Below are 24,730 nucleotides of genomic sequence, written 5' to 3'. Positions count from 1 at the left end.
GACTGTGGATGTGAACAATGATCATTTTGCAAGATGAGAAGCTCACAGTGGTAATAAAGCTAAGAAAATGATAGCATGTTAATAAGCCTCAGTTATCTGTTTAAAAGTCTATTTTTTTTTTTTTTACTTTTTAAAAAGATTTAAATTCTACTTAATTAACATACAGTGCAATATTGGTTTCAGGAGTAGAATTCAGTGATTTGTCGCTTACATACAATACTCATGCTTATCACAACAAGTGCCCTCCTTATGTATCACCCATCTAGCCCATCTACTATCCACCTCCTTCCGTCAACCCAGTTTGTCCTCTATAGTTAAGAGTCTCTTGCAGTTTGTTTCTCTCTCTTCTTCCCCACCCCCACATCTGTTTTGTTTCTTAAATTCCACATATGAGTGAAATCATACGGTATTTGTCTTTCTCTGATTGACTTAGTTCACTTAGCATAATACATTCTAGCTCCATCCACATCTTTGCAAATGGCAAGATTTCATTCTTTTTGATGGCCGAGTAATATTCCATTGTATATATAAACCAAATCTTCTTTATCCATTCATCAGTTGATGGACATTTGGGCTCACTCCATAGTTTGGCTATAGCTGATAATACTGCTATAAACATTGGGGGTGCATGTACCCCTTTAGATCTGTAGTTTTATATCCTTTGTATCCTAATAGTGCAATTGCTGGATTGTAGGGTAATTCTATTTTTAGTTTCTTGAGGAATCTCCATACTGTTCTCCGAAGTGACTGTACCAATTTGCATTCCCACCAATAGCGCAGCAGGGTTCCACTTTTTCTGCATCCCCACCAACGTCTGTTTTTTTCTTGTGCTGTTAATTTTAGCCATTCTGACAGGTGTGAGGTGGTATCTTATAGTGGTTTTGATTTGTATTTCCCTGATGATGAGTGATGTTGAGCATCTTTTCATGTGTCTATTAGCCATCTGGATGTCCTCTTCAGAAAATTGTCTATTCATGTCTTCTGCCCATTTCTTAACTGGGTTATTTGTTTTTTGGGTGTTGAATTTGATAAGTTCTTTATAGATTTTGGATACTAACCCTTTATTAGATACATCATTTGCAAATATCTTCTCCCATTCCATAGGCTGCCTTTTAGTTTTATTGATTATTTCCTTCACTGTGGAGAGAGGTCCAAACACTTCATTTTTGGTTTTGTTTCCCTTGCTTTCAGTGATGTGTCTAGTAAGAATTTGCTCTGGCCAAGGTCAAAGAAGTTTCTGCTTCTGGGATTTTGATGGTTTCCTGCCTCACATTTAGGTCTTTCATCCATTTTGAGTTTATTTTTGTACATGGTGTAAGAAAGCGGTCCAGTTTCATTCTTCTGCATGTTGCTGTCCAGTTTTCCCAACACTATTTGTTGAAGAAACTGTCTTTTTTCCATGGAATATTCCTTCCTGCTTTGTTGAAGATGAGTTGACCGTATAGTTGTGGGTCCTTTTCTGGGTTTTCTATTCTTTTCCATTGATCTGTTTTTGTGCCAGTACCATACTATCTTGATGACTATAGCTTTTGTAACACAGCTTGAAGTCTGTCCGGAATGGTAATGCCTCCAGTTTTGTTTTTCTTTTTCAGAATTGGCTTAGATGTTCGGGGTCTTTTGTGGTTCCATACAAATCTTAGGACTGTTTGTTCTAGCTCTGCGAAAAATGCTGGTGGTATTTTTATAGGGATTACAGTAAATGTGTAGATTGCTTTGGGTAGTATAAACATTTTAACAATGTTTGTTCTTCTAATCCATGAACATGGAATGTTTTTCCATTTCTTTATGTCCTCCTTAATTTCTTTCATAACTGTTCTATAGTTTTCAGAGTATAGCTCTTTTACCTCTTTAGTTAGGTTTATTCCCAGGTATCTTATTGTTTTTGGTGCAGTTGCATATGGGATCAATTCCTTGATTTCTTTTTCTGCTGCTTCATTATTGGTGTATAGAAATGCAACAAATTCGTGCACATTGATTTTATACTCTGTGACTTTGCCGAATCCATGTATTAGTTCTAGCAATCTTTTGGTGGAGTCTTTTGGGTTTTCTACATAGAGTATCATGGTGTCTGCATACAAAAAGTCTATTTCTTATTTGCTTTGAATATATAATAGTCTGGCCACTGTATAATAATGCAGTCCCCACATTTCCCAGCAGCTGGGGAGCTGGCCTTGACTGTCCATTGCCCTGCAGGGCTTGGCCAAGAGCCAGGCCACAAGAAAAGGCAGTGTGGAAGTCAGGTGAGGAGAATTAGTTAAGCTTTTAATTAACTCACCCTTTCCTATTGTGCGGATAAGTGTGGAGACTCAAACCTTCCATTATACCTCAAATGCTCAAACTAAGCCACATATTGACACAAGCAATAAAACAGTTCACTAAGCTTTAAGAAGGAGAGTAAAGAGGTGTAGCAAGGCTTTAAAGAGCTACTCAGCAAGAATTTTTATGGATATGCAGATGTGGGGCATCAAAGGGCTGGGAGTTTGTCTCTAGTCAGTGCTGCCACTCTTCTCAGTGTGGAAGGCATCCTGTTGTTCATGAAAGTAATAGGACATTTGAAAACATCCAACTTATACATCTGTATGTAGCTAACCTGGATACCACTGGACATATTTAATTTATTTATACCTATGGACTATTGTCCTGGAGGATGGTTCTTAGTCTGGGCATGTTCTAAACCTCCTTTTAAGTCCCCTAATTCTTATAGATCATCGTTTTTTATCATCATACACTTATGTGGCCCCTGTCTCTAAGGTCAACTTCTGAATTTTTAATGGTGGGTATGTTTATTGTTATCACATAATAAGAAGTCCTGAGAGACAACACTCTAAAGCTGGTTAATCTAATGTGAAATCAAAAGGTTATCCACTGAAGGAGAGGGACGAAGTAACCTGTTGCCTAGTGTAATACCAAGCCCCAGCTACACAGCAGAATTGGTCATTTGAGTCTCAGACTCTTCAATAAATGCAGACCAGCCAGGTGTGCAGGTAGGCAAAGTGGGGAGTCAAGGACATGATTGGCAGTTAAGTCAACTGCTCGGGGCTTCTGCTGGGAGTTTGGGGACAGAAGTGAGGAGCACAAGTGTGTGTACTAAAGAGAATCTGATCTTCACTTACTGTCTGGGGGATTTAGTAGACATATGATATAAAAAATGGCAAAAGGTAAGGGCACCTGGGTGGCTCAGTCAGTTGAGCGTCTGACTCCAGCTCAGGTCATGATCTCACAGCTCGTGAGTTCAAGCCCTGCATCGGGCTCTGTGCTGACAGCTTGGAGCCTGGAGCCTCCTTCCGATTCTGTGTCCTTCTCTCTCTGCCCCTAACCAACTTGCATTCTGTCTCTGTCTCAAAAATAAACATTTAAAAAAATTAAAAAATAAAAGATTTAAAAAATGTCAAAATGTGACTTACCTTGTGTTATTTTTCAAATATAAATGATAGACTTTAAACTGAATGAGATGATGACCATGTAAGAAATAAGGATAACATAAAAGCAAATAACTTATTACAAATATTAGTCACTATATTTGTACCTTTGTCAGACTTAGTTTCAAAGCAGTTTTTTGTGTTGCTGACTCTAAGGCTGAGCTCTGAGAGACCATGGCAAGGAAGTAGTCTGTTCTCTTTCAGCATAACTAGGATGGGTCAGCTGTTGCCTGTGCCTATTTCTGAAGCTGTCACTTCCCTGTTGCCCTGTCTTGCCCTATTGACCTTTTGACTAGAAGAGAATTCTTTTTTTTTTTTTTAATTTACCATCTTAACCAGTTTTTTTTAATGCTTATTTATTTTTGAAGGAAAGAGAAAGACAGAGAGACAGAGCATGAGCAGGGGGAGGGGCAGACCGAGAGAGGGAGACCAGAATCTGAAGCAGGCTGTCAGCACAGAGCCCAACATGGGGCTTGGATTCACGAATGGTGAGATCATGACCTGAGCCGAACGCCAAAGTCAGAGAGAGAGGAAGACAGGATCTGCAGTGGGCTCTGTGCTGACAGCAGGGAGCCCCATGTGGGGCTCTAATTCACAAACGGTGGGATCATGACCTGAGCTGAAGTTGGATACTTAATTGACTGAGCCACCCAGGCACCCTGAAGATAATTCTTAATGACCTTCCTCATCCTCCTGAGTAGAAATTTGAAGCATGATGTGACTCACAGTGCAAATGGGTTATGTAGAGGTTGGACAAGAAGGGGGATACGTGTGGATTGAGAATGGGGTAGGTGAGGTCAGTGTACATGGCCCAGGGTCAAGGGATAGGAAGGTCTGAACTATGGGGTAGGCTTGTGGAGTCAACTGCCAGACTTTGCCTTAATCTTAGAAAGAGTTGTTTCTGTTTCCTTCTATGCAATTTAGATTCATCCTTAAAGAAACAGCTGACCTGCTGTGTAATGGTGTTTGGTCTCTGAATGTTATAGATTTTAGGAAATTAGGGAAGCAAATATTCCTTCCTGTTATAATTGACCAGCTTGTACCTCATTCTGTATGTTCCTTTTCAGTTTGTTCACTTACCCGGAATAGGTCAAGGACATTGGATCTATATGGTATGCAGTAATATTTTGAAATAAATGACTGTTTTTGAGAAACATTTTGTAAGTTTGGGAAGATCAGACGTTCAAAGAATTAAAGAACACCAATCTTACATTTAAGTGCTTAAGTTTTATCATTTATTAAACCTCAAAGTTAATAGTTTTCATCATTAAAATTATAAATGTTTGTTATAGGAAATGTGGTAATAATGAAATATTTAAACTATGACATAATTATATAAAGGATAAAAGATTACTCATGCCTCACTAATCAAAGTCTATTAACATTTTGGAGTTTTTTGTTTGCTTCTTCTATCTTTTCTATCTACTTATTTTTCCAGAATTGTCTATATAGATTTGTATTTTGCTTTTTCACTTAGGACAAGAATCCTGGGAGCAGACAGGCTCCAGGCAACAGGCAGTCTTCTTTATTATGGCAACATTATTCTCTGTTGTGAAGTTATAATTTACCTATTTGTTTTCCTTTTTATTGGGTCATTGAAGACTGAGTATGATGTTTGGTATGTAAATGCTGTTATAGTATACTTCTTGATACATATGACCTCTGGGGTTAGATTCTATCCTTAGCATGGATAGCAGTCATGAATTTACAGAGTCCTGATATATGTTGTCAAATTACTTTCCAAAAATCTAACAGTTCACACTTGGGACATCTGGAGTTCTGTATGTCAAGTATCCCTTTGCTCCTCTTACAGTGGGAGTACTTGCCTTGTTTTGATCTACCTCATCAGATGATGTGACTGTGGGAACAAGGAGTGCTACCAAGCAGCAGCATATCTTCCCAGCTCTTAAGAGTTGATCTCATTGGGGCATGTGACCCAACTTTGGCCAATCTGACTTCTTTCATTGAGTTTTTATATACTAATGGTTGAGGTATTCTGTCTTCTGGGATTTCTAAACTGTGTGGATATAACTTGGAGCTACCTGCTGCAAAGATTCCTGACTTAGACTAGGAATCTCTCTGTGATTGTAGAGAAAACGGGCAATACAAAGGGAAATTGAGAAAAGACACTGTGGGCTGGGAGGGGGGGTTATGATGGGACAGGAAAGGAGGGTGGGAGGAAGAGGCGTGAGGAGAATGGAGAAGGGAATGGGGAAAGAAGTAGAAGAACAGAGGATAGAGGAGATAGTTGAGTTCTTCAATTCCTTTATTCCTGGCATTAATGGCATCCATGTCCTTTCCAGTTGCATGAGCCAATAAATTCTTTTATGTGGTTAAGTTAGTTTGAATAGAATTTCTGTAGCTTGTTTCTGAAAGAGTCCTAATATACATTCTCACTTTTTCTATAGTTTCAGTTTGTTTGTTTGTCTATTTAAAATAATTTTTTATTTAAAATTTAAAAAGTATTTTTTTTTAAGTTTATTTATTTATTTTGAGAGAGACAGAGACAGTACAAGTCGGGGTGGGGCAAGAGAGAGAGAGAGAGCACGAGAGAGAATCCCAAGCAGGCTCCATGCTATCATGGCAGAGCCCAATGTGAGGCTCAAACCCACAAAGCCACAAGATTATGACCTGAGCAAAAACCAAGAGTCCGAAGCTCAACTAACTGAGCCACCCAAGGGCCCTAAAGATTTTTTATTTTTAAGTAATTTCTACATCCAACATAGGGCTTGAACTCACAACCCTGAGATCAAGAGTTGCACATCTACCCATAGCGCCAACCAGGTGCCCCTCTATAGTTTCAGTTTAAATTAAAAATCTATGGTATAAATGTCCTATTCTACCATGCACTGATACCAACTGTTAATCATAATTAGCATCAGTATTAATTACAATGCATATTCATGCTTAAACTAAAAGTCCTAAGTTGGCTAGCATTTGTATCAAGATTAGTGACAACAGAAATAAATACATTTTAAATTGATAAATGAGGTGTTGAATGAGTATTAAAAGTTTAGGAGACATTTACTCTTCACCTTAAATTTAATTTGATAGGTTTATAACTTTTCTTTTCCCTCCAACCCTCTTTAATTCTTAGGTAGAAAAATTCCAAGAAAAGATTGTTTTGCTATTATTGAACACTTGATTTGTTCATGAAAAAGAAAATCATATATTTATTTCCTTCAAGAGCATCCAATATGTTTCTTAGTTTTTTCTAATGTTTGGGTTGTATCTAGGACCATATTTGAGAGTACATTATATCCATTCCAACATGTCCTGAGATGCTCCCAAAGTGGGATGATTGATAGGTGTCATTGACTTGAGCAATTCCTAAAAGTTTTCCGTCATAAAGTAGATATGAAAAGGTCTCTAGGGTAAAAGGGAAGGAGGGACTTGGTTAAACTAGTTGGATTCTCAAAGCCTTTAAAGTGCTAATTTGCTAACACTCCAAAGGGAACTGCAAAAGGCCGAACATTTTTAAACCACGAAGTACCTTTTTCATTTAACATTTTATTGGCTACATGTTTGGTTTTGGAAATAAAGTAGTAAACAGGGTAAGAAGCTGCTTTTCACAGAATTTGTGTTACTTACAAGTCATTTGCTCTGCTGGAACATGACTACAAGTGAACACACATATATCATATGCCCGCATATTTAAAAGCTATATGTTAAGCTAACAAATTGGTCAAATGTGTCCCATGCTCTTGCCTTGACTGATACATCTGCAAAATGAAAGCAGACCAAGCTTTCATTTAGAGTTTTTGGATTCCTTGGTGTGTTGTGATGGTGAAGGTAGAGAATGCCCCTGGCTCCCTGCTTCTGGGCCTCTTTCCCACTTCTCTTCCCCACCCAGAAGAAGTGTTGCTTGCCTGTTTGTGAACACCACAGTACCTTCAGCCAAAGTCTACCCCCCACCCCCAGTGGGGAAAGCCACAGAACTGAGGGTGGTGGGGAGCAGGTAGGGTAGGGGTCCCCATATCTGGTTTTGAGGATGGTACTGCTTACTACATTACCTTGCATATCCTTGTCCTGAGGGATGCACTTTGGGAAACTGATTAAGTTCACCATTTTGAAAACAGTGACAACCTCGAGAAGATGGTACCATAGAGTTTTGGTTTAAATATAGCTCGTGTTGTCTTTATGACAAGAGGTGGATTAGAAGTTGAAACAGTTACCGTAAACGATTGGAATTATATTAAATGAATTTACCTCTCTTCCCGAAGCCATGTTTCAACTATAACATATTTGTTTTAAATCTGGCAGTAATTGATAAAGACTTTTTTTTTTTTAACATTTATTTATTTTTGAGAGGGAGAGAGAGAGCCAGCACCAGTGGGGGAGGGGCATAGAGAGGGAGACAGAGGATCTGAAGCAGGCTCAGTACTGTCAGCACAGAGCCCCATGTGGGGCTCGAACCCATGAACTGTGAGATCATGACCTGAGCTGAAATCAAGAGTCAGCCGCTCAACTGACTGAGCTACCCAGGTGCCCCTTCTGCTAATAAAGACTTCTGAACTCCAAGTTCTGCCCAGAACATAAGCATTTGGTTCTGTAAGAAGTTGAGAGCTACCATTTAGTTCTTACTCGGTGTTTCAAAATAAGCAGCATATATTGTTAGTAACCTGAAATAATAGCAAATAATAGCAGGGAAAAGAGAAAATGCAGAAAGTTGACAGAAAAACTATAAAAGCACAGCCATCAGTGGCCATGTAGTATATAGGAACAGTCTTACACCCCTCAATCCTTGCTCCCTAGGACTTTGTGATAGCTTTATGGTTTCCGTAGATTTAGAATGAAATTATTTTTGTATACTCTTTATTTAAAAAAAGATAATATGGCACAACAGATTTTTTTTGTGCTTAAAATTCAAAAAATGTTTTGAGATAATGGCTCTTGTTATTAGTAATATTCACTTATGTGGCACCTAATAAGGAAATTAATATTTATAGTTGCTGAAAACTTCCAGATGAATGGCATTTACTAGCATGAAAATTACCATTCTTACACTTAAAATCCTGCATAACATGACCTATTTTTCTTTTGAAGGATGCTGTCCTGGGGCACCTGGGTGGCTCAGTCTATTAAGCATCTGACTTTGGTTTCAGCTCAGGACATGATTTCATAGTTGGTGAGTTCGAGCCCCAAACTGGGCTCTGGGCTGACAGTGCAGAGCCTGCTTGGGATATTCTCTCTCTCTCTTTCTGCCTCTCCCCTGTTCATGTTCTCTCTCTCAAAATAAATAAATAAACTTAAAAAATTTTTTAAAGGAGGCTGTCCTTCTTCAGCACTCTCCTACCCATGCTGCATGGAGTCCTAGGAAGCCTTTTGGAGAAAGGGTATGCTAGGGTTATGCTGGGGTGTACTGAAGGGTATACTAGGGTATACTGAAGGGTATGCTTGGAAGAACTCATATCATCCTCTGATAAGGATTCTTTTGAATATTGGATGGGAGAATCATTCCTGCCCACCGATTGACCCTTTTTGGGGGGCTAGAACAGTTTTTGCTAAAGAATGTTGACAGGCTGGATCATTGCTGACTGCATCTGACTAAAAGTTCCCTTCATTTCGTTTAGAATATGTGGCAGACATTTTCTGGAAGCATTTTGTGATCTTACTCGGGCAAAATGTTTACTTGCCAGTAGATTTAGTGAATGAGAGGGAAGAACAATGAACGTGCAGGCATTATGTATGTGCCCTGAATTTAAGTTGTTGACAGACATCAACTATGACAACACTATGCTACAGATTTCTTTATTTTCTGCAGTTGAGGTTCAGAGACATGAATTATACTTGATTGCACAATATCTCTTCACAGAAATTGTAAGGAGAATGGCATGCCCTAACAGTGCTTCTTTACACAGAACACCCTAGTTCACTGTTTCCCCTCTGGCTTTTCTTAAACAAACAATTTATTCTCAACAGTTTTAAATTTAAAATCAATATTTCTAATACAATAGTTTTACACTTTTCATCTTTATGTATGGACATGTATTGGAAGAGAATCCAAATGAGTTTAAGCAGTAAAGACGAGGCTGTCGATAAAAACATTCTAGGGAAGTCTATGAAAATGAAGTATTTCTGTTTATCTTTCAGCAACAAAAATATATATGGAAGGGCACATCGTGTAACTTTTATTCATTAATTAGATGTTAAGCAGTAGAAATGGTTTCGGGAAAAGCAAGTGCATTAAATTTTGTGGTACAAATTTTTAAAAATCTATGAAAGTATACATTTTGATGTCTAGCTTTCACTCATATCTTTATTTTCCCTATTACCCCAACCCACTTTTATTAGACTTTTATATATCCTACCACTGTTTTGTTTTTTTAATTAAATTAAATTTAAAAATTTTAAACTTTTTTTTTTAAACAGTTTTAGGTTTACGACGAAATTGAGAGAAAAGTACAGAGATTTCCTATGTATCCCTGGCCGCCACACAGGTGTAACCTCCTCCATTATCAACATCCTACACAAGAGTGGGACATTTGTTACAAGTGATGAACCTCCATTGACACATCACGATCATCCAAATTCAATAGTTTACATTAGGATTCACTCTTGGCATTGTACCTTCTATGAGTTTGGACCAATGTATAATGACACACATCCACATTATAGTATCATACAAAGTATTTTCATTGCCCTAAAAATCCTCTGTGCTCTGCCTATTCATCCTTCTCACTACCCCCAAGCCCTGGTCTCTTTGTCTCCATAGTTTCGCTTTTTCCAGAATGTCACGTAGGTAGAATCATATAGTATATAGCCTTTTCAGATTGGCTTCCTTCAGTTAGTAATATGCATCAAGGTTCCTCCATGTCTTTTCATGGCTTGATAATTCATTTCTTTTTTATTGGTGAATAATATTCCATTGTCTGGATGTACCAAATTAATGGAGAAAAATTTAAGTAGTACCTCAATGTAAGCACTTTGAGCAACTTCTGGAATCCCCAAATAAATTTTCTCTGCTGTTCTACTGAAGCATGCCATCAATCAAGAGTGCTCAGTACTTACTTCATTTATTTTTAAAGTGTTTATTTATTTTTAAGAGAGAGAGAGCGTGTGCATGTGGGAGGGGCAGAGAGAGAGAGAGAAGCAGAGGATCTGAAGTGGCCTCTGTGCTGACAGCAGAAAGCCCTACACAGCTCTTGAGCTCACAAACCACAAGATCGTGATCTAAGCTGAAGTCTGATGCTTAACCGACTGAGCCACCAGGCGTCCCAGTATTTACTTTAAAAGAGCAATACACTTAAATTATTTTCAAACTACCGAGTGAATTTTTTAATTTGACATCCTACTTGTTTTCAAGTTTTGCCAATTATAAATAAAGCTGCTGTAAACATCCGTGCACAGATTTTTGTATGGACATAAGTTTAACTCCTTTTGGTAAATACCAAGGGTTGTGACTGTTAGATTGTATGGTAAGAAGATATTTAGTTTTTTAAGAAATTGCCAAACCGCCCCCCAAAACGCTGGCTGTCCATTGCCACCAACAATGTGTGCCACTTCTGTAGCTCCACATACTTGTCACCTTTTGCTAGTGTCAGTGTTTTGGATTTTGGCCATTCTAACAGGTGCATAGTAAAGCATCTTTTCATGTGTTTATTTGCCATCTGTATATCTTTTTTGGTGAGGTGTCTGTTCAGGTCTTTGGCCCATTTTTTAATTGGGTTGTTTGTTTTCTTATTGGGTTTTAAGAATTCTTTGCATAGGGGCGCCTACAAAACCCAAGACCATGACCTGAGCCAAAATCAAGAGTGAGACGCTAAAATCCACTGAGCCTAGATTAATTTTTTTTATGTGGATTTTTAGTCATTCTAGTACCATTTGTTGAAAGGACTATTTTTTCTGCATTAAAAAAAATTTTTAGTGTTTATTTATTTTTGAGAGAGACAGAGACAAAATGTGAGTGGGTTAGGGGCAGAGAGAGAGGGAGACACAGAATCTGAAGCAGGTGCTAGGCTCTGAGTGGGGCTCGAACTCACCAGTTGTGGGATCATGATCTGAGCCGAAGTCAGTCGCTCAACCAACTGAGCCACCCAGGTGCCCCTATTTTTTTCTCCATTGTATTGTCTTTGCTCTGTCAGAGATAATTTGACTATGTTATATGAGTGCATTTCTGGGCTCTCTTCCGTTCTTTTTCTTTTTTCTTTCCTTTTTTTTTTTTTTTTTTTTGCCAATATCATACTGTCTTGATTACTGTAGCTTTAGAGTAACTATTAAAGTCATGTAGTGTCAGTCTACCAACTTAAAAAAATTGTCATTTGTCAAATTTTGGTATATTATCAAAGGAGAATACCCATAGTTATCTGAAAAGACTGTTAAATACTTCATCCTTTTCCAAGTGAATATCTGTGTGGGGTTGGATTTTCTTCATATACTCCAAATAATATATTGCTAACAGATTTTTTTAAATATGAAATTTATTGTCAAATTGGTTTCCATACAACACCCAGTGCTCATCCCAACAGGTGCCTTCCTCAATCAATCCCCATCACCCACCCTCCTCTCCCTCCCACCCCCCATCAACCCTCAGTTTGTTCTCAGTTTTTAAGGGTCTCTTATGTTTTGGCTCCCTCCCTCTCTAACCTTTTTTTTTCCTTCCCCTCCCTCATGGGTTTCTGTTAAGTTTCTCAGGATCCACATAAGAGTGAAAACATATGGTATCTGTCTTTCTCTGTATGACTTATTTCACTTAGCATAACACTCTCCAGTTCTATCCACGTTGCTACAAAAGGCCATATTTCATTCTTTCCCATTGCCACGTAGTATTCCATTGTGTATATAAACCACAATTTCTTTATCCATTCATCAGTTGATGGACATTTAGGCTCTTTCCATAATTTGGCTATTTGCTAACAGATTAAATTCAGAAGCAGTTATGAGAATCTAGCTGTGTTCTATTAAGCCTAATATTAAGTTCTATTAAAAATATTTGCAAAGTATAAAGAACTTCTCACTAAGTTTTTTGTTTTGGAGAACAGTTATTTTCATAAAAACGTGCCATTTGTATTAACATGTAATAGGTTTACTATGTAACTTTAAAATAAATACATATTTAAATTTTTTTCTTCAATTTTTAATATGGTAAGTATCAATATATATAACCCACATAAACCAAAACTTTTGAGGTCATCAATAATTTTTCAGAGTCTGAAATCCCCTGAAACCAAAATGTTTGAGAAACATACTCTTAATACTCTGTTAGTATTGGGCAACTTGAAAGAGTGAGGTCTGAAAATCAAGGCCAATTATTCATGAGGTTTATTTTTGTTATTTGCATGTTCTGTTCTGAGTCAATCATGTTTCCATTGCCACAAGTGGAATTTGTTTGCTTTAGAATAGTGCATCAACTGAGCCAAACTATTGTGAACTGGTCCTTCTCTCCTATTTTTACCATTTTGATTCCAGCTAGATGATTCCTGTTTATCTCAGTTCCTCTTAGGCCTTAAATAACCTTTAAGGTTATTATTCTTTATGGTTTTTATTCTTGTATTCTTAATTCACAATGAATTATGGAGCTTCAACCCACAACCCAGAGATCAAGAGTCGCATGCTCTATTTACCGAACCAGCCAGAGGCCCCCTTGCCTTTTTTTTTTTTTAAGTGAAGTTGACATTTTATTTTTTTTGGGTTTTGTTTGTTTGTTTTGTTTTTTAAAAGATTTTTTATTTTTTGAGTAAAGTCCAAGTCCATTCTGAGGCAGTGCTGTGACCCTGTTGGGGGAGTACATTGGGAATGGGATATGGCTGTGTGTGGTAGTTGCCTAGAGGCTTCTGTGAAGTTTTATAAATGGCAGTGGGGTATGGATGAGAATAAATCATCATTATCAACAAGAAGAATAATGATAACATGATCCATTTAGCATTTTTATATCCAATTTCTGTGGTCTTTTGTATCTGGGCAAATTTGAGTTTGGACGTAAAGAATTTTTGTATATACTTATATGGATTTGGGATAAGTTTCTGTGTAGGAAATAGATGTTTGATTACATATTTCCTTTTAGAGATGCACCCATGGTTTGGTATTAGCCTAAGTATTGGCCAAAATTTTTGTCTTTGGTTTAGCCTAAGGCTACTGGAGACCAAATGCCTACTTCAATTGTCATCCTAAATATTTGCAGAATCAGCGATGTGGTCCAATAGGTTACTATCACTATCACATCAAATCTGCATACAATGTTGTATACAATGCCAAAAACAGGAACAAAGCATATCATTAAAATTATTGCTACTATCTGAATATTCTCTTTCAAATGTAGATATTCTATATATGGTTTAAAATAAAAAATATGTCTATAGATTTAAAATGTTGAGAGTCTATCAACCCACTGAAATATAAATATAGGGGAGACTGGGTGACTCAGTGGGTTACCCCCAGGTCATGACCCCCCAGTTTGTGGGTTTGAGCCTTGCATCAGGCTCTGTGCTGACAGCTCAGAGCCTAGAGCCTGCTTCAGATTCTGTATCTCCCTCTCTCTGCCCCTACCCTGCTCATGTTCAGTCTTTATCTCTCAAAAATGAGTAAATGTTAAAAAAATTTTTTTAAGCTTTATTATAAAAAAGAAAAAGAAAGAAATATAAATGTTATAAAATGGGGCAATATTTAAGGATGATTGTGCAAATTGCTAACTTTCCACACAAAAATAATTGGAAGATTTTATATAATAAACTTATGAGGAAGTAGATTTAAAATAAAGATTAATTTTAAGGGAGCATATACTAGCTAGAAAACATTAATAATATTATATCCTCTTAGAGTCAGTACATATTTATAAAAGTGAAATAATATAAGAAAGAATAATAGAAATCATATTGTGAAGATTAGAATTAGTCCTCAGAGTCGTATTAGTATTCAACTATTAATAAAAATAACCTTTCAAATTATTTTTATTTTATAGTTTTGTTGTTGCTGTTGTTGTTTTAGTTACTTACTTCCATGAGGCCATGAGTCTTTCAGGAAAAAGTTCACTTTGGAAATTCTTCACAGCTTGAAGGATGGATGGAAAGCAAAATGTTAAGTTTGCTTTGTTAAAATTTCACAAGGTGGGAAAACAACCCAAATCATGTTTAACACCTGTAATAAATCATCTTTGATGCAGGCCTAACAAAGAATATATGGAATCAAGGAAGACAGTGTTAAAGAAAAATGAAAAACTCCTAAGATATGTTCTGCCAACCTGCAAGCATGAATCTATTTTGGGTCACGCATCAGGTATACGTGAACACAGGAGCAATCTTTCAGTTGACAGTGCTGAAACATTTTTCTTTTATTATGTCAAATTTTAAAAAATTTACTGCTGGTCTTTATAATAAAATTATAGTAAAAATTACTTTTGGGTAAAATTCCAAGATTCTGACATCTGAGAAGTTCAGTCTATGATGGCAAACTCAGGTTTGGGTCTTTGTTTTGGCTGAACGTTGATTTTCACATTTGTTTATTTTGCATTACCCAAAATTTGGCGCACCTCTACGTCTTTAAAGCATTACTCCTGCAGTGCAAAGTAAAAAAGGAGGAATTCACAATGCCACTAAGAAGGTTGGTTGGACATTTTCCTCTGTGTTTTTCTTTGCTGCTGTCTGTTTTGCTATTTTTTTCTTTTCTGGGACACGCTTATTGAACTTCTGTCCCAATGTTTATCTTTTTTTCTTACAGTTTTGTAGAAGTTCTTCATAAATTTAGTTTATCCTTGTTTTATTACTCAGTTTGTAACTTTTTCTCCACTCTGCTTTTGGTGTCATTGGATACACTAACATTTTAAATTTAATTTATCAAATTTATCAGCATCTTTTGTTTGAAAAGTTCTTTTCTAACATGAGGTCATAAAAATATTCTCCCATGTTTTTTCTAAAAGTCTGAAGTTTTTCCCATCACATCTAAATCTTCAGTCAATTTAGAATTAATTTTTATGTGTATATTAAGGATCAATTTTACTATTACTTTGAATAACCAATTCTTCCAGTACTTTTCATTGAATATAGTGTGTTTCAGTGATTTTCAGTGTCATCTCCAGTATAAGTCAAGGTTCCATTTGTGTGTGATTCTGTTTGGAGTCTCACTATTCTATTCTATAGGTCAATTTCTCCCTTCATAAATGCAACATTTAAAAATTACAATGGGGGGCGCCTGGGTGGCGCAGTCGGTTAAGCTTCCGACTTCAGCCAGGTCACGATCTCGCGGTCCGTGAGTTCGAGCCCCGCGTCAGGCTCTGGGCTGATGGCTCGGAGCCTGGAGCCTGTTTCCGATTCTGTGTCTCCCTCTCTCTCTGCCCCTCCCCCGTTCATGCTCTGTCTCTCTCTGTCCCAAAAATAAATAAAAAACGTTGAAAAAAAAATTTAAAAAAAATTACAATAGGGTTATAATAATCTCGATCTTTATATGCAATAAGTGCTTTCCTCCTCCTCATTCTTCAATGATGTCTTGAGTATTTGTAAATTTTGCTTTTCCTTACAAATTAAAAAAAATTTTTAATGTTTATTTATTTTTGAGAGAAAGAGAGAGAGAGAGTGAGTGAGCATGCCCCAGTCGGGGAGGGGCAGAGAGAGAGGGAGACACAGAATCTGAAACAGGCTCCAGGCTCTGAGCTGCCAGCACAGAGCCCGATGCGGGGCTCAAACTCACAAACTGTGAGATCATGACCTGAGCTGAAGTTGGACACTCAACCGACTGAGCCACCCAGGTGCCCCCTTTTCCTTACAAATTTTAAAAGTAGGTTGCAATTCATTTGAAAATTCTGCTGTAGTTTTTGTTTTTTGAAATAAACTTTACATACAGTAAAACACAGATCTTAAATGTACAATTCAATGAATTTTGAAAAGTGTATGACCTTATGTAACCAGGAGCCAATCAAGATAAAGAATATTTCCATGACCTCAAAAAGTTCCCTTGTGGCCACCATCTGTTAATTCCTATCTGCCAGAAGCAACCACTGTTCTGGTGTCTATCATCAGAACTTAGTCCTGTGTGTTCTTCAATTTTAAATAAGTAAATCCATTTGGTATATACTCCTTTGTGTCTGGCTTTGTTTTGTTCAACATAATGTTTTTGAAATTTATTCTTGCTTTGTGTATATCTGTAGTTAATTATTTTTTATCGTTGAGTAATATTTCATTGTGGACATCCCACGATTTGTTAACCCATTTTACTGTTGATGGTCATTGGGCTGTTTTCATTTTTTGGCTGTTATGGATAAAGCTGCTATAAATATTAACATAAAAGTCATTTAAATTTCTCTTGGTAAGTATCTAAAAGTAGAATTCAAGGTTAATAAGGTAAGAGTATATTTAAATATATAAGAAACTATCAAATCATTTTTCCAAAGTGGTTGCACCATTTTACGTCCCATTGGCAATGCATGAGAGTTTTAGTTGTTCCACATCCCTGCCCAATGTTAAGAGCTGTCAAGTTTTAAAATATTAGCTCTTTTAGGGGCATCTGGGTGGTGCAGTCGGTTAGGTGTCTGACTCTTGATCTTGGCTCGGGTCATGATCTCACAGTTCATGAGTTAGAGCCCCACATCAGACTCTGTGCTGATGGCGTGGAGCCTCCTTGGGATTTTGTCTCTCCTTCTCTCTGCCCCTCCCCCACTTGTGCATGTGCCCTTTCTCTCTCTCTCAAGGTAAATAGACTTACTAAAAAACAAAATATTAGCTATTGTAGTGAGCAGCATCAAGTAATACCTCATTGGTTTCTTTAATATGCCTTACTCTGATGACTAGTAATCATTCATGGCTTATCGTCCATTCATAAATGTTCTTTTGTGAAGTGTTCTTTCGTGTTCAAGTCTCTTGCCTATTTAACAAATTTGAATGTGTGTCTTGTTACTACTGAGTTGTATGAGTTCTTTCTGTATTTTGGATATAAGACCTGTGTCATATATTTGTATTGTGAATAATTTTTCCAAAACTGTGTTTTGAATTTATTTTCAGAATAGTGTTTATTAACAATTGAAGGAGGGCTCCTGATGTTTGGAGGTGTGTGTGTGTGTGTGTGTGTGTGTGTGTTTATTTTTGAATGTCTTTATTCCATCCATTTGGGGTATATTCACTCAACAGAGAATTCTATTTTAACAATTATTTCCTTCAGCAGTTTAAAAATGTCATTTAATTTTCTTCTGGCTTCCATTATTTTTGATGCAAAGTTTTCCTTTGTGTTGTTGTATTTGTTTGTGTTATTATATATTATGTGTCTATTTTCCTGGGTACTTTTAGATATACTGTCTAACTTTGGTTGTCAGCAATTTGACTTTGATGTACCCGGCTTTTTCCCCTTTGAATTTATTTTGTTTGGAGTTCACTGAACTTGTTGGATCTTTAAGTTAATGTTTTCCAACACATTTGGAAATTTTTGACCATTATTTTTTAAGAAATATATATATCTGCCTTATCTTTCCACTCCATCTCCTCTCCTCTCCAGGGACTCTAGTGACACTATCCATGTTAGACCATTTTATATTATTCTACAGGTAACTGAGTGTCCATTATTTATTTAAATCATTTTTCTCTCTGATCTATTGGATTATTTCTTTTGATTTGCCTTCAAGTTCACTATAGCTTTATCCTGCAATCTCCAATATCCTGTTAAACCCATCCAATAATTTATAAATGTGTCAGCATAGTTTTCATTTCTATGACTTCCATTAAGTTCTTTCTTAATAGTTTCTATTTCTCTGCTGAGATTCCTCATATGTTTACTTATTATGATCATCTTTCCTTTAAGCCTATGAACAAATCTGTAAAGTCCATGTCTGCTGATACTAACCTCTGGATCATCTCAAGTCTGTGTCTATGGCTTGCTATTTTTCTTGGTTATGGGTCATAGTTTCTTAATTATTCATGTCTAATAATTTACTATTGTATGCTAGACATTGCTTTGATACATTTTTGGGAGACCAGATTTCTTTTTCTTTTGAAAGCTCTTGAGTGACGTGCTATAAAGCACAATAAATTACTGCCCGATCCCTTTGTTCATGACAAGTCTGCTATGACTTTTTTTTCACTATATGCACTTATGTGTGAAAATCACAAAAATTTCTCATATATACATATATTTATGCCCACACACTTATTTTCATGAAGTTGAAACATCTTGTATCACTTGAAATATTTTACTGATCATTAAATTATTACCTTCTATTCGTATTCATTTCTTCATAAGTATATTCTATTTTATTAATTACATTGTGAACCTCAGGGATGGATCTTTATTTTATATCTCTTTGTAGTCATGGCATTTGACACACAGCTAGAATTCAATAAAAGTTATTGTTCTTAATGACAAGAAGAATGTCTTGCTCTGGTCCTTTGGGCTTTACTCCACTGTCTCTTCTGTAGCTAGTCTTACTCCACTTTTATGAGTAGCAAACACTGAGTTTATTCATTTATTCTCTCATACATTTATTCATCTACTCATTCAGCAACTATTTATTAAGAACCTACCATATGCCAGTTCCTGTCTTGGCGCTGTGATTACAACAGTGATAAGACAAACAGTGTTCACTCCCTCATAGAGCTTATGAATTAGTGGATTTGAGAGTTTAGCTAAGCTACCCCATGATATGGCTGCCTTGGCATCCATTTTGTTTGGCCAGCCAGTCTGGGAAGGTTTTAAAAGGACACACCCTCATGTAAGCACAAGCTCTTGGTAGCAGAGTCATAAGTAATTGTAAGTTCCTTCTATAGCTTCCCCAGTAGACCTTAGAATAAATAGTCTTCCCCACCAGCCAGGGCCTTACCTTTGTGTGCCATTTATGGGGCTTACAAAGCCCTTTTGGTGTGAATTGGCCAACCCAGTCTTAGTCTGGGAATCCCAAAGTATTCTGTGTGGACCCTAATTTAAAAGGCACCTGCCCTAGGTCCTGCCTGTCTCTGACTACACTCTGCCTCAACCTCCCCCCATGTGGTCCCTCAAAGCATTCTGTGTACTTCCTCTAGGACCTGTCAGTAATAAACTTCTCTATTTTAATTTCTCTTGTGGCCCTTTATTGCTCACCATCTGGCATCTTGTGCTCTATTTAACAAATGTTAATTTAATTAAGTCATAATAGTGATAGAAACAAATAATAAGGAAATAAACAAGTAACTGCATAAGATATAATTAGACAGTATTCTAGGAAGGAAAATAAATCAGGGGAAAGGGATAAAGAATAAAAGAAGTAGCTATTGTAGTGATAATGATGCACGGGTGGTTTTAAAAATAGGATATTGAGGAAAGGCCTCTCTGAATAGGTGATATTTGAGCATAGACTTCAAGCAGAGCAGTTAAGTGACTGTATATACACAGAATAAGGGGCTGGTTATTAGATGTGCTTTCAGAGGCATTGGAAAGGCTGCCTTCTCCACTAAGCTTCTGAAATCCAGCTATCTGAACTTTGCACCTTTATCTTAAGGCTTTATTGCCTTAACATGCAAATCCCTTTGGTAGAGTTTCTATTTAAACTTGTACCTGTCAAATATTTCTGTGTGAATAAATTTTGGAATTTTGATGAAGAAGTGAAAATAATAGTTCAAGCACCTGAGGAATCAGTGTACTATAGTTGTGAAGAGCACAAATCGCCTGGGTGACAAATCCTGGCTCTTTCACTTATTAGCTGTGTGGCCTTCATCAGGTTACTTAATATCCTAATGCCTCAGTGACTTCAATTATAATATGGGGATAATAATAAATCTGTCCTAATATAGCTGATATGATGATGGTACCTTGTAGCATTTTCAAAATCTTCATTGGCTCCTCCATCTGGGAGGATTACCCATCACTGCTCCATTGTTGACTTGGCCAAATAGCTTTTGTTTTTTGGCCTCTGAAATGTGAGCTTAAGTGATGTATACAACTTATAAGAAGAAACTTTAAGATCCATCATATATTTTCACCATTCTCTCTCTCTTCTCTTCTGTGAGAATGATGTCTCCGACAGGGGTTTCTTCAGCCTGCATCCTGGAGTAAAGAGGGCATGAAGGAGAGCCACGGTCAAAGTCAACATATAAGTGAGACATACACGTTGTTATGAGCCACTGAGATTTGGAGAGATTTCTTATTGCTGCATTTTTTTACCCTAACACTATGATATAAATCAATTATTATTTCTAACATGCTTATAACATTATGTGACACATAGTGTACATTAAATAAACAAATCTAACCTTAAAAGAATATAGCTGTTGAAGAAAAACCATAAGAAAATCACAAGGCTGGGATGCCAAAACCAATGATGTGTCATTTTCTTGCAGTCTGAACCAGATATTAGAAATAAGATGCTGGAGGGGTGCCTGGGTGGCTCAGTCGGTTGAGCGACGGTCATGATCTCACGGTTTGTGGGTTCCAGCCCCGCGTCGGGCTCTGTGCTGACAGCTCAGAGCCTGGAGACTGCTTCTGATACTGTGTCTCCCTCTCTCTACCCCTCCCCCACTCATGCTCTCTCTCTCTTTCTCTCTCTCTCTCTCTCTCTGTGTCTCAGAAATAAGTAAACATTAAAAAAAATTAAAAAAAAAAAGAAATAAGATGCTGGAGTCAAATAATTTGTTAATGTTCTGCATTACAATTGTTTCCCAACTATTTCTTATGGAGTCTTTACTCCTCACTCCTATGTATACTTCTTAAGAGTAGAGATTATGTGGCCTATTAAAAAATATGTACACAATGCCAATTTTAGTGTTCTCACAAAACAATCTCCCTAGTGTTTTTCAACTAACCGGATAGCCATAAGGAAAAAAAAAACTTGTTAATCCGGATGTTTTGAAAAAAGGAGAGCTTCTATTCATCCTGTACATGTTATAAGAGTGACCATGATTTTCTTAATTGCATTCCATTTGTTTTGTTAACTAAGGTACTGTACTAAATTCTGAAGCTTATATTTGTCCTTAAATTTTTGCTTGGAAATTTAATTATTCCTAAGCTTTTCGACATAAATCGCTTCTGGTAGGTTAATGGGGTAAAGGAAGAATGAAGACTCCTTTTTCTTATTTATGTCTAACAAAAAGGCCACAGATTTAAGGATATATATGAGAAGTCAATCATAGCAATAACACCTTTTTAAAAGGGTAGGTTAATCTAAGTTGGATAAATTGTGATTAATAACTGATGTCAAAACTGGAGCAATTTCTTCCTTGAATAATTTAACAGTATTAAAAAATGTCTATGCTGTTAAAAAAATATTCTGCAGGGGGCGCCTGGGTGGCTCAGTAGGTTAATCATCTGTTGTGGATCAGCCCAGGTCATGATCTCACGGTTTGTGAGTTTGAGCCCTGCATGGGGCTCTGTGCCAATGGTGCAGAACCTGCTTGGGATTCTGTCTCTCTCTGTCTTGTCCCCTCCCCTACTTATTCTCTTACTTCTCTCTCTCAAAAATAAATAAATAAAAATTTGGAAAAAAAAATCTTAAAAAAATATTCTGCAAAAAGTCTAGAAATGGAAAAGGAATTGGAGTATACATTCATAATAAAAATTTAGTGTATGAAAGGAAATTTAATGCAAATTTGTAATAATTTGTATGGTAAATTATCCTTTATAAAAGTGTTTAAAATGATCTCTTAATTAAATAGTTATTTAATTACAACCAAAGGTACTTAGTCATTAGGCTATTAGGGAAGAATTTAAACCACAAACAAATGAAATATCAAGAAAAAAATTAGAAAAAGTAGTGCATTTGTTTGAAAAAAGACCTTTTTGATTGGGGACTGGAAGGCATGAATTTTTTAAAATCTTACTTCTTAAAAGTTATTCTTTATTAGGTAGATAAGTTTGGAAAATATAATATATACCTGTGTTCCCCGCACTTACCTTTATCAAATCTATATATTACTATGTTTATTTCAGTTACTTATTTTTCTAAATATTTATTTATTTTGGGGAGAGAGAAAACCTAAGGAGAGGGAGGGGCAGAGTGAGAGGAGAGAGAGAATCCCAAGCAGGCTCCAAGCTGTCAGCACAGAGCCCCACATGGGGCTGGATCTCATGACCATGAGATCATGACCTGAGCTGAAATCAAGAGTTGTATGCTAAACCAACTGAGCCACCCTGGCATCCCTCAATTACTTCATATTTAAAGAAATACAACATTACAGATGTAATTACTGTCCCTCCCTGATTCTAGTTTCCTTCTTCCCTCCCTAAGAGTAAGTACTGTTCTGACACTACCTGCTGACTCAGGTAGAGGGAAACTGGCTGGGGCTGTTGCAGAACTATCAATATCTGGCCATCCAGTTGGGCAAAGACCGAATTGAAATCTTTCCCTCTCAAATGGCACAGCCCATCATGAGTGCTTCAGACAGGCTGAAACCTCCTGAAGAAAAAATCTGATGTCTTAACTCTTCCACTTCGATAGATCCTGAAGAAGATAATAGAGACTAACATGTAGATGGCTGAAGTGATGAGAGAAGCTGCCTTTTCGTTTGCTGAGGCCAAGTTCACCGCAAGGGACCTCTGCACCACAGTTATCTACAAGGTAACCCCTTGTAGCCCAAGGAACCCCTCCCTACAAGGAAGCCCAAGTGAAGCTTCCAGAGAAGGAAGATAACTCTGCAGCTGGTGTTACTCTGCCAGTATTTGAGTATTCCCCCAAGGAACTGACAGTTGTGAACTGACTGGTTTAGCCAGAGGCAGGGGCACAACCAGCTAAATTAAAGAGGAATTAAGCCAAAGCAGTGGAAGTACTGGTGGAAGGAGTAGCTTCAGTGCAGACTTCCTTTGTTACTTTGAAACATTTTTTTAAAAAAAATTTAACGTTTATTTATTTTTGAGAGACAGAGCATGAGTGCGGGAGGGGCAGAGAGAGATGCAGACAGAATCTGAAGCAGGCTCCAGCCTCTGAGCTGTCAGCACAGAGCCCAATTCGAGGCTTGAACCCGTGAACGATGAGATCACGACCTGAGCTGACGTCGGATGCTTAACCGACTAAGCCACCCAAGCGCGCCTGAACAAAGCCATTAGGATAACCAACAGGTGTGTAAATGCCACTGAACGTGTCGTCATTCCCCAGAATGAAAGTACCCTTGCCTATATCATTACAGAGCTGGATGAGAGAGAACAAGAAGAGTTCTATGGGTTAAAGAAAATACAGGGGAAGAAAAAGATTCTCAAGGAAAAGTTGGAGAAGGACTTGGAGCAACAGAAGACAGCTGGAGAGGTAATGGAGGCTGCTGATCTTTGGCTGAAGAGAAGGACGAGGATCTTCTTGAGTAATCTTTCCTGCTCTGGCTCTTTCAGAAACCCTAACACGGCACCATTTTAATTCACGGTATGTAGGTTCTGTAAGTGTGGCTATTTATTTTTTGGACTAAGAATTTCACTGTTTGTAAAATTTCCCTTGATGTTCAGTTCTGGGAGTACCTCTGCAGAATCATAATTCAGCAACCATTTATCACGTGAGGTTTGTAAACCCTGCCCAGGAACGTGTAGGGCTTATTCTGCACAAGTGACATTTACTCCATTTACCTCTGTGATACAAGAGATCTGCTTACTGAGAATATTAGGAAATTCCCCTCAGGAAAGAGAAGTGGCCTCAGGCCAACATGTGTAGGCCAACCATTGCTGGAAGACCCTTGGTTCCTGCCCCCTCACTCCCCTCCGCACTGCTGTGTGAGATTGCTGCCGTCATCCTTGTGTTCTGGTACTTCTCTCCTCAAGCTTTATGAAAACCTTCCCGGTCTTTCCTTGCATGACCGGGCTCTGTCCTGTCCATCATGGGAGCTGTTCTGCCAATTTAAATGTGACTATGGTATAAACAGCAAAATGATTTTAAAAAAAGTAATCACTCTGTCGAAATTGTTAATTATCCTCATTTTACTTTTGATCTTTAACCATACACACAAACACACACATATACAGCATATATGTGTAAAGTGTACAGCATTGTTTTACATTTTTAAATTTTGTTAAAATGTTATGATGTATACACCTTTCTGAGGCGTTTATTTTTGTACAAATTATGTTTTTGGCGATTTGTCCATGTTGACGGTCATAGTACTGCTTCTTTCATTAGCTCCTGCGTGTGGTTTCCATTGTATGAATGCCACAATATATGTATTCTCATAATAATGGATATCTCCAGCCTTTTTGTTACCATAAGCAAAGATGCAGTAAAAATTCTGTTTGTCTTGTTACGCATATATGAGAAAGTTTCTTTAGAGTGTTTGTTCCGTGATTCATGGGGTATAACTGTCTTCAACTTTACTAGATAACACCCACTTGCTCTCAAAGGTTCATTCCACTTCTCCACATTCTCACCAACACTTGGGGTTATTAGAATTTTGTATTTTTTTGACAAATTGGATGTGTATAAAATGTATCTTGTTGTTTGTTTGTTTTTTTTTACTATGTAT

General features: G+C 37.2%; 1 pseudogene; it reads left to right on the top strand.

Annotated features, from left to right (window-relative positions):
- Positions 1-2,132: 2,132 nt before the first annotated feature.
- On the top strand, positions 2,133-23,591 carry LOC128776451 (V-type proton ATPase subunit D-like; annotated as a pseudogene).
- Positions 23,592-24,730: the final 1,139 nt, after the last annotated feature.

This window comes from Panthera pardus, unplaced genomic scaffold, assembly GCF_024362965.1.
Source record: "Panthera pardus isolate Hobbes unplaced genomic scaffold, ASM2436296v1 HiC_scaffold_13, whole genome shotgun sequence".
NCBI classification, from domain to species: domain Eukaryota; kingdom Metazoa; phylum Chordata; class Mammalia; order Carnivora; family Felidae; genus Panthera; species Panthera pardus.
This window is presented reverse-complemented; position numbering and strand designations above follow the sequence as displayed.